General features: G+C 43.0%; 1 protein-coding gene across 1 annotated transcript in view; it reads left to right on the top strand.

Annotated features, from left to right (window-relative positions):
• The window catches only part of JAKMIP1 (janus kinase and microtubule interacting protein 1), a 1,395,482-nt gene that overhangs the window by 806,637 nt on the left and 571,351 nt on the right, over positions 1-17,494 (top strand).

Genomic DNA, 17,494 nt, shown 5'->3' with positions numbered 1-17,494 from the left:
ACGTAGAACTAAAGCACCCTGCAAGCCATTGTTACCTATGATATGTCTTATGACATCCATGTATGAAACCACTTCATCAATAAGAGACAGGTATGGAAACCTAACTAACAGAATCTTCATCACTGAACAAAACAAGCACTCTTTCATAGGAAGCCCACAACCTTCACCAAATCAAATCACGTTAACAGTGCTACTAGCATATGGGCAGAGTCAACGCCCCTCTCCTTGTGATTCTCACACAATTGACTGGCTTCCAAGTCATAAAAAGAACCAATTGCAACCCACACCTCAACCCTCCACCTTATGACGATCTTTTTACCCCAAAGCAAAGATTAAAGATCATATATTTCCAACATTGCTCCATCAGTGTGGTTGATCTAACTGTCCAGGCCAGGTGCCTTTCCCCTTAACTTTCAAGACTGGCCATTGCCATTGATTTCTGTTATGAACAGTTGGTTCATCTCCAGTGGGATAATTCTGAAAACTCAAAGGTATTTCAGGTGTTGTAGTCTCCTTTTAACACCAACTTATCTGTGAACACATGCAAAGAATCAAAGGTTTATTTGGATAAAACTCTCCAATACAGCCTTTCACCAAGTAGAAGGCTACCAACTGTCCCTCATTCTAAAAATCACACTCCAGCAGCTGCATACTGAGGTAAGCAACATTCTACTAGGCATTGAGGTAACAACATTCTACAGGTAACAGCATTTTATAAGATGTAAGCACATTACATCAGGACTGTATGTTTTGTCAGATCTTTGACCAGAAATCCTAATAGTTGACCCCAAACCCCATCAAACACCTCCATGTGCCTTCCCGAGTGAGGGGTATTTTTTGACTGGCTAGTTGTTCCTATATTCTCTGTACTCAGGTTATTATATTTTCAGAGCGCAGTGTGAACTACATTATGGAATAAAGCAAAGTGTGAACTGTAAAGGGACATGGCATCCCAGGAGGATATCCTTAGTAGTCCCTGGTAAAGCAGTTTGTATATATATGAACATTGCCTGCAAGATGGCCGCCGAGCTGGAGCTCCCCACCAAAGCTCCGGGGCTTGGGATCACAATTTTGTGAAAATCCCTGTCCATGCCCCACACTCCATCGTCTTGCTCGACAGCTCTACCCAGATGAAGCCCTCCGCTATGCAACACAACTATCCTCTACTATCTAAGTTGTAGCAACATACTGTTAACCACACTGAGACCGAGCTGCAGCCCTTTTTGAGAGCAACACCATCAGGGATAAAGTGGCTGGCGCAAGCCTTTCTCAACTGCCATGCCTTCTTCCCACTGAGCCTACTCCTAATATTCTCACTCTCACCCAAATAACTTGACGACCTATAGCCTGAGCCCTGCACGCAACAACCGCCCTCCAAGCTAAGTGCCTTGTGACTCGGCACCGGTGCTTACCCACCTGACGAGCTGCACTCCGCTGTTTTCGTGGCACACAAAAGCCCACCGCCACTGCTCCTGTTCCTGTGGTGGGGGGTGCTGGTCCGCACTGTACCCGTGGTGGGAACTCTCCCGCTGATCGCGGAAATCAACCTTCTGCAGCGGCAACGAGAATGCAAGGACCCGGACTTTTACAGCGCTGCTCCCGCTACTACCGCACCCTGAATACTCAAATCCATGCTGGCCAAATAATTAAATTACCGATCGGCCGGACACAGCTACACAGGAAGCAGTGAAGATACCCACCGGTGCGACAGAAGCTGAGGGACACACGAGGGGGCCGATGCCTGACCCCATCATGGCGGCCATTTGGACCTCAAACAAGCAAGGTAACCGCGAGGCTATGGGTGGCTGAAGCGACACCAAAGGGGAACTTAGAGGCTTAACAAGACTCTTTAGGGACTGAATGAGGCATCTGGGGGGCATTGGAAGAGTGTCTCATACTCATTCTGTGATCCTGACCCTAAAATGGACGCCAAACCGAGACCAAAGTGACTCATACACTCAGCGTGCCTGACTTCAACATCGCCGCCCCACCTGGGTCTTGGAATCACATCTCCAGACCAGCTAAAAATTATGAGGGTCGTTCCGAGATCAGATGATTGGCAATGTGTGATGCACGAGCTGGGATTGAACTCCTGTGGTCCCGTGTGTTCCCTCCTGCTGCATCTTTGTCCGCCCGGAGTAAAATGAGGAGAGAGGTGGGCTTGGAGACTAGAGTTTTTATCTAATATTCAGACTTTGAACTGGGAGCCCAGTCTGTTCTAAATGAGATGCTCATCCCCAGTCTAATGCCCCCTACCAAGTACTAGCTCACCCCTGAAAGGACTCAACATAGCATCCGAAGCTCAACACAAACCTTGCTTGCTTGCCTTTAAAGGGAGACTGAAAACAACATCTTGATTAACCCTTTCTAATTGACCAGCCCCAATCCTCCAAAGTTACTACATGCTTTTTGAATGCCTCGCAGCAGATCCATGGAAACATTTACCGAGCTACCTACCCCCTACCCCTCCCCGCTCTACTCCTCTCCTCTTTCCTGCTACTAACCTTTGTCCTCAACTGTCCTTGCCCTAGTCCCCACCCTATTTACCTTTGAATTTTCCGCGTCATTTGAGAGCTAGCTATTTTGTCTGATACCCGATGGAGCTACCTGGTTTAGCTATAGGGGAGACAGGTCGGGGATTCCCTCCTTGGACGTCACCTACCCAGTCGGTCTTTAGCCAGACTTCCTTTTGTCTCTCCTGTTGTCTCTTCCCGCTTCCTCCCTCTATTTATATCTGTCCTTCTATCCTCTCTCAATGTACTGAGACTGAACTATTTTGTCTGATGCCCTTTGGAGCTACCTGGTTTAGCTATAGGGGAGATGGGCCGTGGATTCCTTCCTAGGTCGTCACCCTACCCAGTCGGCCTTTAGACAGATTTCATTTCGTCTGTCCTTGTTGTCTCTTCCTCTATCCTCCCTTTCTCACCTTCCCTGTTCCCTCCCCTCTACGCTCCATTTATTTTGCCTTCCATGTTATTTAAATGTTTCCCATTGAGATCTAGCTATTTGGCCACAGCCCGGTGGAGCTACCTGATAACTATAGAGGAGATGGGTTTTGGGACTTCCCCCTCGATCGTCACCTACCCAGCCGGCCTTTGGGCAGACTTTCCTTCGTCTTTCTGCCGTATATCCCTCCCATCCTGTTTTTCTGCGAACCTCTTCCCTCCACACTTGAGACCGAACTACTTTGTCTGATGCCCGATGGAGCTACCTGGTTTAGCTATAGGGGAGATGGACCTCCTTGGTCGTCACCTACCCAGTCGGTCTTTAGACAGACTTCCTCTCGTCTCTACGGTTGTCTCTTCCCGTATCCTCACTTTCTCACCTCCCTTACCCCCCACTTCTTTTCGCTCTCCTTTCTCTCCTCTCCTAATGTATTGCTGATTGTTGGATGTAATGTGTAATTGTTGATCTTTTTCTGTTATACTGTTAAACCACATTGTTGCACTTCTTTTCGTCCCTCCTGTCTTCTCCTCCCGCTTCCTCACTCTATTTATGTCTCTCCTTCTCCCCTCTCTCAATGTATTGAGACTGAACTTTTTTTGTTTGATGCCCGATGGAGCTACCTGGTTTAGCTATAGGGGTGATGGGCCGTGGATTCCCTCCTTGGTCATCACCTACCCAGTCGGTCTTTTGACAGACTTCTTTTCGTCTCTCCGTATTGTCTCTTCCCTTATCCTCCCTTTCTCACCTCCCCTGCTCCCTCCACTACTTTTCTCTCTCCTTTCTATCCTCTCCTAATTGTATTGCCTATTTTTGGGGGATTTATTGTGTAATTGTAGAACTTTTTCTGTTACATCGTTGATTTTCTGTTATATTGTTGATCCTCATGTAAAGCGCTCTGATACCTCCGGGTCTAGCCAGCGCTATATAAAACTCTTTAAATAAATAATTAAATACATAAAATATTGTACACCATGTCAATCATACATAATTTTGCCACCTTCGGACATTTAAAAAATGAACAGCAAATGGTGCCCTCACCTGTGTTTTAAATCCAGCACCCATGTGCTTTACCTTTATTTGACTTATGAAGTCCAGTTGGGATGTAGTTCCATATGAACAGAATTTTACTAACAATGCCATCTCATCCATACTTCTTGTAGTTTTATGCACATACGTTTCTTCAGTTCCCTTTCCCCAGCAAGTTGAAACAACGTTTTCTTGTCTTAGTTCATATATTCCAATCAGAAATCAATTATGTGTTTTGGTCTCTACTTGGCAGAGTGTGAAAAATGGACAGCCTCGTCTAGCTATTGGTTTTTCCAAGTGTTATCCTCATAGTAATAATCCCACATCCAACAGCTAACTGCAACTCAACCGTTTTTAAGCCTAAAAACAGACTGAGATGTAGTTTTTCTGTGTTAATAAACATATCCGCCTATAATATTCAACATAATGTCAGGTGCTCCAAGGTAGACCCATGCTGAACACCACAATATTCTATTAATTTTACAGCCAAAAGTACATAACAAGGATAAGCAGACACACTTTTATATTATTTGTTAACCTTTTTTAAACCTGTTACACCTGTATACTGCATACATAGTAAATAGGAGAAGTAGGGTTATTTATAAAGAAGGCAGCTAAGACAACCACTATGCAGAAAGCGCCCAGTCAGCTCAAACGTCTCCCTGGTATCGCCCCAAGGGAATCCTCCACAACATTCCTCTTCAGTATTCCACATGACAAGTGGAACACTACACACCTTTCCCCTTAACAAAAATAAAAACACAAAAAAATACATAAAAATTAAAACATAGAAAATAACTATATACAAAGTGCTTGTGACAATATAATACATATGACACCAAAATCAAGATAGTGTAAACTAATACTGAACAAAATCTTTCAGTTTCATGGGCATATTCTTAACACGTGAACTTCTCACTTCCACCACATGTTCTTCACTCATAGGTTGAGTATTAAATTGTACCTCTTGATTATCTAAAACGGTAGTTGGAACTGAGCCCTACCCAACAAGTGTCTAGCTCCCACAGGCATCAGACTCACAAAAGCCCTGAACGTTCAGACCATCATACATATCACAAGAACCAGCAATCCATTCACAATCTTTATTAAGCTTACTGTAAGGATATTCCCTACTTGGAGTTACCCTGTACTTCAAAATTTCAGTGCAATCATCAATCTTTATTAAGCTTACCTTAAGCATATTCCCTACTCGGAGTTACCCTGTCCTTCAAAATTTCAGTGCAATCATCACTCGTAGTCCCATGTATCTTCTCTCTGACATGAAATTTACAGACAGAAATGTGTCTAAAATTCCCTATTTTCCCACCTTGTACTCTCACAGCCTTATTAAAAATGTCCATAATTCTCACAGCATCAGATCATTTGGACAACTTCCTGTTTAATAATCCACCATATTTCACAGATCGGGTGATTTTTCTCTCGGGCGTGGCACTCGTCAAGGATGCCCCCTTTCACCGTTACTGTTCGCTCTTGCTCTGGAACCCCTTGCAGCCTGGGTGCGCTGGGATCGCTCTATAAAGGGGTTGCACTGGACCCCGGAGTGGGAAGACAAGATTTCGCTCTATGCGGATGACATCCTGTTATATCTGTCCTCCTCCCGGGCTTCCTTGATTGTGTTTATGGATGTTCTCGCCATCTTTAGCAGGTAATCTGGCTTCTTAATAAACTGGGCGAAGTCGGTGTTGTTTGTACTGAGCGGGGATAATCCCAGGGTGCCCGTGAATAGTCCCGTGAGGGTGGAGTCGACTAGCTTTCGTTACTTGGGGATCCATATCTCCCTAGACCCCATGATGCGGCACAGATTAAATTTGTTGCCCCCTTTAGTCAGGCTTCGTGCGGACGCGGTGCGGTGGAGGGCGTTGCCTCTCTCTGTGCTGGGTCGCGCTACCCTCTTTAAAATGATGGCCCTCCCGCGCTTTTTATATGCTCTCCAGAACTCCTTTGATCCTGTCCCCCCCTCGTATTTCCGCGAGATAGAGTCGCTTCAGCGCGGCCTTCTGTGGGAGGGACGACCGCGCATAGCTCTTTCCAAATTGATGTTGCCCTGGTACGATGGTGGGATTGGCTTGCCGAATGTCCGTAAATATTATTGGGCATCACAGCTGGCTCCCGTTAATCAGGCGATATATGGCTCTCCGAATGACCCCGGTTACGAAATGGATCGTGGCCAGCTGTCGGGGGGTGATTTCACCCGAGTTCTGTACGCTCGACGTGGCCGTTTCCCGCTGACGGGGCCTACCTTGTGCTCCACGAGAGTGTGGCACGAGGCTAATGGTGCCCTTCGATGGGCCGGACGTTTGACTCTGTCTACGCCGCTCTGGAGCTCTGAGAAGCTTGGGATGCTCTGGAAGTCGAAGGGGTTCGATCGATGGGATCTTATTGGCATTTCGCGGATTCTGGATATTTGGGGCAAGGACGGAATTTTGACCTTTGAGGAGCTACAGGCCAAGTACCAGTTGAGTGACACCGAGCGGTTTCGCTACATGCAGATCAGTCATGCATTGAATGCGGTGGTGCCCAGCGGAGAGACGTTGCCAGAGTCCTCCCCCCTGGAGGATCGCCTGCTTGACGGCCTTTTACCCACTAAAGCGATTTCCCTCACATATCGTAAATTGGTTAACCATTCCGAGGACCCGCTGGTGCGCCTTCGCGAGCAGTGGATCGCCGATGGTCTAGTTCTAGATGATGAGGATTGGAGGGAGGCGGTGGCATCCCCTAGGGAGGTGGCAGTGCCAATGAGGCTCCGATTGGTTCAGCTTCGGATCTTGCACCGCTCCTATGTGACGGGCCTGGGCCTGCAAAGGATGGGTTTGACTGATTCGCCTGAGTGCCGCAGGGGATGTGGGCTGCCGGGATCGTTTATACATATTCTTTGGGAGTGCCAAGAGGTCCGTGAGTTCTGGAACCGTATACATGCTAGGATGAGCGAAGTGTGGGAGATGCGAGTTGACCCTGAGGCACGGCGATGTTTGTTAAATGTGTGGGAACCCACAGACCTGCCGACTCGCGGTAGGGTGTGGGTGACCCTGGCGTGTGCGATTGCCAAACGCAACATCGCGCAGCTTTGGGGGGCGGCTCGGGCACCCAGGGTTGGAAAATGGATGGAAGATCTTGATTGGTGTATGTTTCGTGAGAAGTCTGTTTATGTATCCAGGGGGCGACCCCGTAAATGGGTCAAGATATGGAGTGCTTGGAACGCCTATCGTGGGGACATTTGCGAACCCCCTGAATTGGAGCCGGTAACTGTGGACCTGGAGAGCTCTTAGGCCTGTTTTTCTACTATCCGTGATGTATTCTTGAGCACTCAGGAGTCATTGTTTGTATTTTGCTGCTGTGATTTCTGCATTTCGGTCACTGTTTATTTTTGTTTTGTTTTCAATAAAAAGAATTGAAAAAAATAAATAATCCACCCTATTTGACACGGACCATATCCCCCACTTTCAATTTCAACTCCTAAAGCTGGTTCTTTAAACTATCACCCTTCATCTTCTCTTGGTACTTCTTATCACGCTCCCTGACTTTAGCAAGATCCATAACAGTACCATACACATTTTTCTCTTTCAACCACCATGGCATGAGTTTAGATCCAGGTCTCCTGCCTCGCAACATTTCAAAAGGGGATGACCCTGTGACAGAATTGAGTGACGTATGATAAGTCAACAAAGTCACCCGTAAAGCTTTTCTCCACTGCATACCACTTTTAATAGCTAGCTAAATAGACTCCTTAACAACTCTGTTGAAGCGTTCTACTTGACCATTAGCCTGCGGATGATAACTAGACACCCTCTTGTGTAGAACACCCCATATTTTAAGAAACAATTTCTAGTTCCTTGCTTACAAATTGTAAGTTAACCCTTCACGACAAAAAATGTCATCAAGAAACTGAATGACCTGCACTGACGTAATCCTTTCCACTATTTTCAACTCTGGCCACTTGGAAAAATAGTCCACAAACACTAAAGCATACATATCCTTACCAAGATGTGTTCCAAACGTACCCAGAATGTCAATCCCTAATTACCTCCAGCATATTCGATCGGAGTAACATCAGCAGTTAATGGTTTGACAGACTTGTCACTCCTTGCACGGGGAGAACATTCCCTGACCCATTGGTCAACTATGCCATCAATACTAGGCCACCAGTAGAATTCTCTTGTCCTTCTTTTAGTGGTAGACATTCCCATATGACCCTCAGGGGCCAAAGCACAAAGCACCTGCCTGAGTTTCCGTGGCAGGAGAATTTTTGTCTCACCTCACAACAATTCCATGCAAAAACATACGCTCCTCACTCATTTTGAAAAATGAGGCCAGTTCCCCGCTCAACTTCCTCTCTTCAGGCTAATCTTTAAGCCAAAACTTCTGAAACTTCACTCAAAATATAATCTTCTTTCATAGCTTCTTTCCATTTCTCTTCAGAAATGGCTTTCGCTGTAGGCTTCTCCACCCAGTCTCTATTGACATCATCTATGGTGTAAGCCACATCACATTCCTCCACATCCTTGCTCTCGGTTATATACACTAAAGGTAAACGTGACATACAATCTGCATGAACGTTAACACAACCCGGGACATATCCAACCACACATTGGTATTCCTGCAATTTAGCACCCAGTCTCGCTAAGCGAGCTGTCAATGTTCTCCCCCACCAGCTGTCAGCATATTAATCAATGGCTTACAGTTAGTTCTTAACCGAAATTTGGTTCCCCATAAAAACGGAGCCGCCCAAGTACAGGTCAGCAACTCCTTCTCAATAGTAGAGTAATTGCACTATGAGTCACGCAGCATTCTTGAAGCATATGGCACTACATATTCACCAGTACTATCCTTCTGCATGAGCACAAATTCCAAACCCACACTACTAGCATCCACTGATACAATGCATTCCTTACCAATCACATAAGATTTTAAAAATGGAGCACAGACAATTCCCTTCTTTAGTACTTCAAATGCTAGCTGTTGATCTCTACCCCATACAAAGTTTGCATTTTTCTTTATCAACTGTCTTAACGGATGCACTTTTGAAGAGTAGACCGGTACAAATTTACCATAAAATTCAATTGAACCTAGAAAAAACAACATTTGTTCTTTTGTTACAGGCGTAGGTGCTTTATAAATGCTCTGCACATGGTTGAGTTTGGGCCTGATGCCTTCACTGGAAATGTCATGACCTAAATACTCAACTTTGTCCTACCTAAATTTGCATTTAGAATTTTTGAAGTTCAACCCTTTATCTTGCACTCTTTTCACTACATCTTCCAAGTTCTTGTCATGTTCTTCACACGTTCTTCCACAGATTAATATGCCATCTTGGAAAGCAATTGCTCCCTTACTACCTTCCAATACATCCTTAATTAACCGCTGAAAAACTGAGGCAGCACCTGCCAACCCAAACGGCATTGGCAAAAAAATTGGAACATACCTTCTGGTGTCACAAAAGCAGTTAAACATTTAGATTCCTCATGCAAGTCTACTTGGTGGCAGGCACTGGCTAAATCAACGGTGGAGAAAACAGAAGCACCAGATAGCATAGATATTAATTTGTGTATATTAGGGAGAGGATGTTTGTCACCCCAAATCTCCTTATTTAAGCTGCGTAAATCTACACACAAGTGGAGAGCCCCTGTACCTTTAAGAGATAATACATTGGAAGACACCCAAGGTGAGGATTCTATGGGCTCAATTATTCTCTTCTCAACCAGATCACTTTAAGACTTTAAAACTTTAAGTTTGTCCTGATATGCCAAATGTACATTTCTTACCATGTGCCTAACAGGTATTGCCTCATCCTTTTTATGTTTAGTTGTGACGCATTTCCCTAGAGTTCCATCAATAAGTTTTGGAAACGTTTCTCTGATTCCACTGACAATAGTAATAACAACCTTATGGGGTAGCATTGGGATCTAATCTTATGGCCATTTCTTGTTGATGAGGCCACCCCAAGTACCCACCAGGTTGAATATCAGATTAAAAAAACAAATTCTCACCCCAAAGTTCGTTAAACAACTTCTTCACAATAATGCTGTACCAAGCACATGAGTTAACCATCATAGATACGGATTTACCATCAATTACCACTGTACATCTGTGAAAATCTTTGCAATTGATGTCACCAACACATAATAATGAGTTGAAATCAGCAGATGCTTCTTCCTCATCATGGGTACTGTCATTGACTCTTTGAAAAGATTTGCACACTTTTCCGAAATGAGCTCTTTGTTTACATTTGACACGTACTTTGTCCCAGGTAGGACACCCTTTGAAACTTCCTACACGGTTCCAACTGCCACGCCTGCAACAAACTATAGTATGTTTCTTTGCATAAAATGTGTTGTCAAAAGTCTTCAGGTCAGCATCCTTCTTGACAGAAATAGTCTGATTCTTCTTTGGCCCCATTTGATTGCCTACCACTGAAATCTCAGATACAGTATTTTGAATTTTGACCTCTAATTTCACTAACAAATTTCTCAGATTGTTCAATGCCCTATGCTATATTAACCACCGCACTAAGAGAACATTCAGTGCCCAACCATAATCTATTTGAATCTGCCTCAATCTTAGTCTTCATCATTCTCTCTCAAGACTCTGCCAAAGTACATAGGGCAGATATGTAATCTTCTATAAACTCCTCTTCTGTATGCATGAATAAAATCTGAACCTCTTCACCACAATGTTAATTATTTTTCCAAAACGGACATTCATTTGTCTGATTGCTTGTTACTTTCTGGTGCCGAAGAAGGACAGAGGCCTCCTCCCTATACTAGATCTGCCCCCTCTCTACTACTTCCTGAGAAAGGAGAAATACAAAATGTTCATGTTGGCTAAGGACCTGCCTGCCTTGGAGACTAGATTGTAGCATTGGACTTGTGGGGACACATATTTTGATATACCGGTCCTGCCAGCCCACAGACGCTACCTGTGGTTCACTGTGGGCCACAATCACTTTGAGGTTACTGTGCTCCCCTCCTTACCTGCGCCCCTGAGGTGTACATGAAAGTGATGGCTGTAGTTGCTCTAAGAGCCGGCAGATGCAGATCCTAATGGGCACGTGAGCGGGTTTAGGATCCTTGATGACTGTTTGACTACAGGAGTACCCCTCACTCCGCTTCCCTACGAGACTCGTGATGTCTTTCCTAGTTGGGTGGAACACAATGAGATATCCTGGATCCAGGATAAGTATATCCAAGGGCCGGGTGTGGTGGTGCAGCTATCTGCACCACAGAAGTAACTTACTTTGAACCAGGGAGGCCACCACTCAATGTTTGCCCTGAAGAAAGCCTTAAACCCACAGGGGCCATAGTCAAGAGGCTAAAACATGTTTGCAGTGGGACGAGGGTCATAGGTCAATGAAATCCTCAAGACCCCCCATTTTTCCTATTTTTAATATCCCCTGATACTTCATTATTAAAGGGATACCTGGAATCTCAGGGGGAGTTTTCATCTTTAAAACCGCCTGGCCTATTCTTCTAAGTGCTCCCAGGAATATGGTCGAGCCCACCCTGACCTGTAGAAGTCAGTGTGAACCCAATGTTGAAGCATGACACTACTAATAGATGTGTGAGGGTTACTAAACAAAATGTGATTGCTCCTATTTATGCTAGTTAAATTATGATACATCTTAAGAGAATAGTGCCCAGTATATTGCGTAATTAGGTGGGATACTTTTTTGTGAGTGTTTGTACTTAGCTGCAGCCCACCTGTGGACATCAGGGTTTCCAGTCTTTCCCTACCCGGACTGGCTGCTGAAGGCAGGCCCACCCCAGGCGGTCGTCACCCATCTCATGACTACGACAGACCTCCTGCATTTGCTGGGGTTCTCAATCAACGTGTATTTCCATCTCATAAGCTCCCTTTCATCTAAGCCATTCTGGACACAGCTGAATTTTTCACCTCTCATCTGGAGCAGCGAGTCCATGATATTTAGGCTATGATTCTGATGTTTCAGCCTCTATCCTGGATTACGGTGAGACTGACTGCTGGGTCTTCTGGCCTCCTGCAGGTAAAACATGCCCGCTGGTGTATGCTGGCTCTACAGTGGTAACTGAATTCCCAGTGGACGCAGCATCAGGCGAACCTCTCCAACCTGGTCCAGGTATCAGAGAGAACTGCAAAAGACAAGCAGGATTGGCTAAAAAAAACTACAGTGGAGTCTGTGGCACACCCCCTTCCTTCTCCTCCCAGATCTCCCTGTGGTAACAGACGCGTCATTCCGAATTGGGATGGCCATCCTTTAGAGGTGAAGATCAGAGGACTCTGTTCTCCTGCAGAGTTTCAGCTCCACTTCAACGATTCACTTGGCATTAAAAAACCTTCCTCTCTTCCATCAATAGAAGGCAGTGCAAGTGTTAACGGACATCACCACTGCCAAGTGGTATTGCAACAAGCAGAGCAAGTTGGGGTTGTAAACCCTGTGCCAGGAGGCGCTGCAACTCTAGACATGGCTGAAACATCAGGAAATTTTCCTGGTGAAAATGACTCTACCCACTCCAGTGAGTGCAACAGTAGTGAAAGTGTTAAATAGCGCCGGGGTCAAAATTACTATTCCACTCCTGTGAGTGCAACAGTAGGGAAAGTGTTGGATAGCGAAGGGGTTAAAATTACTATTCCCACTCCAGGGAGTGTAACAGTATGGAAAGTGTTGGATAGCGTAGGGGTCAAAATTACTATACCCACTCCAGTAATTGCAACAGTAGTGAAAGTGTTGGATAGCGACGGGGTCAAAATGACTATTCCCACTCCAGAGAGTGCAACAGTAGGGAAAGTTTTGGATAGCGTAGGGGTACATATCAATATTCCCGCTCCAGTTAGTTCAACAGTAGGAAAAGTGTTGGATAGGGTAGGGGTAAAAATTACTATTCCCACTCCAGTGAGTGCAACATTAGGGAAAGTGTTGGATAGCGTAGGGGTTAAAATTAATATTCCAACGCCACTGAATGTAACTGTGTGGAAAATGTAGGATAGCGTAGGTGTTAAATTAACATACATAATAATTAAATCACTTTTGTAAAATAAATAACATATTAAAAATGAATTAACTAAAAAATTAATAAAAAATACCAATAAAATTAAAATAGTAATTACTTAAATAACATTAAATTACTTACCACTCTATTTCCCTATAAACACACAATTCGCTACACATAAAAAAACACAAATAATTTAATTGTCAATCAATTAATAAAAATTAATTACCAATTAATAATAAATTAAAAATTAATTAACAATAACAATAAATACAAAAGAATAATAAATTAATTATAGTTAATATAATTATAAATTATTCAGTCAAAACAAATTAATTACCAATTAATAATTAATTAACAATAAATTAATTAGCAATAACAATAAATAAATAAAATATTAATTAATTAATATTAAATTACTTCCCACCCTAATCCCCCATAAACCCACAACCTGCTACACATAAAAATGTACGGAATTAATTAAACTATCAATTAATCAATTAATAAAAATTAATTACCAAGTAATTATTAACAATAAATGAAATGACAATAATAATAAATAAATACAATGATAAATTAATTATAATTAATATAATGATAAATTAATCAATTAATAAAAATGCATGACCAAATAATAAAATAATAATTAGCAATACATTAATAATCAATAACAATAAATAAAAACATATTAATTAATTATAATTAAATTACTTCCCACCCTAATCCCCCATAAACCCACAACCCGCTCTGATTCTACAACACAAAATGTGCTAAAAAAATTGCTAATTTCTAAACATTTAATACATATATTTAATAATAATAGAAATACATTACAAAAAATGTTAAGCATACATATAAAATACATACTAAAACACATCATAACACTAATATAAATATCGATATTATTAACAACAATATTTTTACTAACGATATTACTTAATTCGATATTACTAACTACGATATTGCTTACTTCAATATAAAAAAAAACAATATTACTTACCTTAAGGTCGATATTCTGGTCAACGATATTCTTGACATCGATATCCTGTCCCTACGATATTAAAAACTCGATATTAGTGTAGCTCGATATAAAAAAAATCGATATTTTGACTGCTCACCTCCTGGAGGTTCTTCTGTCGCAGCAACAGAGCAGGGTTTTTCTATACCTGAACCTGCACACAATCTGCCTGCATGCATGTAGATTGAGCGGCAGCAGTTGAGAGTCTTTGAATTTCCCCCAGAAGTCTGTGAGATCATCTTGTCATACAGGCGTCCCCCCACAGACCGTATTCACCTTTCATTGGGGCACATCTGTGGCTTGGTGCTCTGACAAACATGTTGACCCTCTTTCTGCACCCCTGTCGATCATGTTGCTGTTTTTTTATGTCTTTAGCCTGAGAAGGTCTTGCTCTGGACACAGTTAAGGGGTATCTTTCGGCCATCTCAGTTTTCAGCTTCCAGACTAACCCTCCCTGTTCAAGTCACCTGTTATGCCACTTTTTCTGAAGGGCCTTCAACATATTTTCCCCCTAAAACCTTTTGTTGAGCCCCAATGTAAAATTTATTTGGTTTTAACCTTCTTAATGTGTTCCATTTTGAACCCATGCATAGTTGCCCCCTAAGACTGCTCACTATAAAGATAGTCTTCTTGGTGGCCATCACATCGGCCAGGAGGATCAGCGAGCTGCTCACATTTTCTGTTCACCCTTTGTACACCAGCTTCTTCTCAGACTAACTGGTTATCTGCACCTTTGCCTCTTTTCTGAAGAAGGTGGTGACACCTTTCCACACCGGCCAATGCATCATGTTGCTTGCCTTCTTTGCTCTACTTCACACGTCCAAGGAGGAATAGAGACTTCACTGCTTGGACCCAAAAATAGCTTTGTTGTTCTACATTGATCACACTAAAGAACACCGGGTGGATGATTGGTCAGCTTTTTTGGGGATTCATGGGAGCAAAGAAAGGGAATGCAGTGCAAAATCGGACCATCTCCAGATCGATTGTATTCTGCATTAGGATCTGCTACGCATTGGTGAAAAAGCAACTCCCTATGGGCTTACAAGCTCATTCCAGCAAACTCAAAGCTGCAATCGCTGCATTAGCTTGAGGAGTTCCCGTCCTGGACATTTCTCAGGCTGCAACATGGACATCATTCCAACACTCACCAAAGACTACTGCTTTGATAGTCAGGTTCATCGTAAAAGGCACTTTGCCCATTCTTTCCTCCAGGGCTTTTTGGTCTGAACTACTTCACAGACCCACCTTCGAGAAGGTATTAGCTTTGGTATCTATTCTACGGAAAGGAATCTGTAACCAGAAGTCTCTATCAGATGAACAAGTTACTACTTACTTTTAGTAACGCCTTATCTGGTTGAGACTTTATCTAGCTGCAAATAAACATAAACATAGCATACTGTCTAAGAAGACCAGCATAGAGGTATTAGTGTGTGAAAGCTCGTTGACCTTTACACCATCTCACTTGTAAATGCTCCATTGCCCATCAGAAAGCTCAAAAGAGAGCTGTGCACTGGACATGGAAGACATCCCAGCATATCCCCTTCCATTAATAAAATAAATACATGCAATAGAAATAATCTTGCCTTCTTATTCGTGGACCACATGCATGCCTAGGTCTTTGTAACCCAGGTCTTCGTCAGTAGTTGGATATATTGGAAGAGACTCACCCCCTCTGTTCAGCTCTTCTGTGTTACAGTGAAATAAATCCTGAATGGAGGGTATCATCATTAAGTGAGATGTGCTACTGATTTTTTGTTCATGCTATTTTCTGTCCTTTTCTTTCATCGTGTAGAGTCCTCCCTTTCATACATTCAATATTTCTCCCTTTTTCTAATTCCAGCCATGACCCCTAACAGGCTTGTACTCTTCTAGCTGGTACACCCATACTTAGGCCTTGGGGGTGCTTGCCCTGCCACAACACCTTCACAAGATGCCCTTTCTGGTATACTATGAGCTCAGTTTTCTTCCAAGTATTATAACTTTCCTCATTCGGCTCATTTTTCTTTTGGTGATTGAAGAAGTATCAGATTCTCTCTTTTTCCTCTGGTTACAGTTCCTGCCCACTGTGGGTTCAGGGTATTGTGGTTTGTGACCAGGCATGAATTCAAAGGGGTTGATTGATGGTGTTCCGTTGTAATCGTAAAATGTTGCATACAGCTATGATCATCGCGACTTTGTGAGCAATAGTCATTTGGTTTGTTCCTTTTACCCTTTGGTTAATCCATTCAACCAGTCAATTAGTCTAATGGAAATAGGATGTTGTCCCCCTGTGTTTAATATAATAAAACAAAAAGTATTCTTACATGTATTGTGACTTGCACCCTGATGTCTGTAACCACTTTTTCTGGTACCTTTTCCCCTACTGAACACCTTTTCTAAGAATGCAATTGTACTGCTTCTGATTACTTCCTCTAGTAGCTTTGCTCCAAACCAGTTTAGTGGTATGGTATATATGGTCTTATGAAGTCCAGAACTACTTTTCACCGCCTGGTGTAAATGGCAATTTCAATCAATCAATCAACATGTATGAAGTGCAACACTGTCATCGCTAGAGGTATCTGGGCACTGTGTCTCCGTCGAAGAGCCAGGTTTTGAGTCTCTTTCGGATGTCTGTCAGCGAGGGGGCTTTGTGGAGCTGAAGGGGGAGTCGTTCCATGTCTTGGCAGTGATGTAGGAGAAGGAGAGGCCACCGCTGCGGCTGTTATGGATGCGGGCATCTGCGAGGGCGAATGAAGATGAGCGCAGGTGTCTAGCGGATTGGTGGAAGTTCAGGTGATGGTTGAAGACGTGGAGGGCGTAGTTAGTCTCTTCTCACTTTGTTCATATTCAGTGTAGTTCACTAGTACACCATCTGAGCCTGTGACCAATATTTCTCTTACAGGCTTATCTTTATCATTGTTCTTAGTAAGTACTATTGATGAGTCAGTGTTACTACTTTTCATCGAATACTAGCGGGTGCTACATGTCTGTTACCTCTAAGGAGTCATTCAATACTGAAAGGTCTTCTTTAGTTTTCCATAAATGTTTGGAAAGGAAGTTTCTCTATTTTTATCATTATTTCATCCTTTTTCTGTTCCGTTTTAAATATTAGTGCCTGTATGATATTATCTGCCTTTAATGTTTATTCCCATTCATCTCTTGTTGGTTAGCCTTCTTTCCTGCCATCCAGTTGGTTTTTCCAACCTGTCAGGCAGGTATTTGATCTTGTACATAATGGTCCTGCATGCTCTACTTTTGTGCTTTCAAAAGATCTTGTTTAGGCTTGATTCTGTATTCTGATATTAGGGTTCCTAAACAATCAACTTCCTACACATCGAATTTACATTTTTCTCTCTTAGTTCGAGACCCTGTGTTCTTGTCTGCTGTTTTTGATCTATTTCCATTGCATTTTTTAGCCCTTCGTTCCCCATCTTAACAACATTTTTCTCCTTATTGGTCTCCTCTTTCTTACGCTTAGTTCTTTTAAACACCGTGTAGAATCCTCTTGCAATTAATCAATTATTATTGCTTCAGGCAGTGTGGG

The sequence above is a fragment of the Lissotriton helveticus genome, chromosome 2_2 (genome assembly GCF_964261635.1).
Source record: "Lissotriton helveticus chromosome 2_2, aLisHel1.1, whole genome shotgun sequence".
Classification (NCBI taxonomy): Eukaryota; Metazoa; Chordata; class Amphibia; order Caudata; family Salamandridae; genus Lissotriton; species Lissotriton helveticus.
The sequence above is the reverse complement of the archived record's forward strand: the minus strand, read 5'-3'. Positions and strand labels throughout refer to the sequence as shown.